Here is a 389-nt window from a genome sequence, read left to right as displayed (position 1 = left end):
AAGTTTTAATATTTTAACCAAGTAAGCTTTGAATGCTAATATGTAAATGTTTATTGTAGTACATTTGTATTTAAATGTAGCTTTATATTTATTGCTGAATGTGTTTTAAATATACGTTTCTTACCTTACTTATCACCTATGGGCTATTTCGAAAAGAAAGTGCATACTTTAAAATAATAATTAATAGAAGTGTATGGTTCGGATCATTTTGTACTAAGCACTTTTCAATACTCTGCTCCATTCTGTGTTTTGAGAACAAACAAAGGTAGATAGAGACCTTAATGTAAAGAAATGAACCAATAGCCGTCTTTTACATTTATCTACATTTGCGATGAAAAGACGGTCATCGAGAACTGCGCATTGCCCAATAAAATATTTGGTAGCACTGC

Source organism: Eurosta solidaginis, chromosome 3, assembly GCF_040869045.1.
Source record: "Eurosta solidaginis isolate ZX-2024a chromosome 3, ASM4086904v1, whole genome shotgun sequence".
Classification (NCBI taxonomy): domain Eukaryota; kingdom Metazoa; phylum Arthropoda; class Insecta; order Diptera; family Tephritidae; genus Eurosta; species Eurosta solidaginis.
This window is presented reverse-complemented; position numbering follows the sequence as displayed.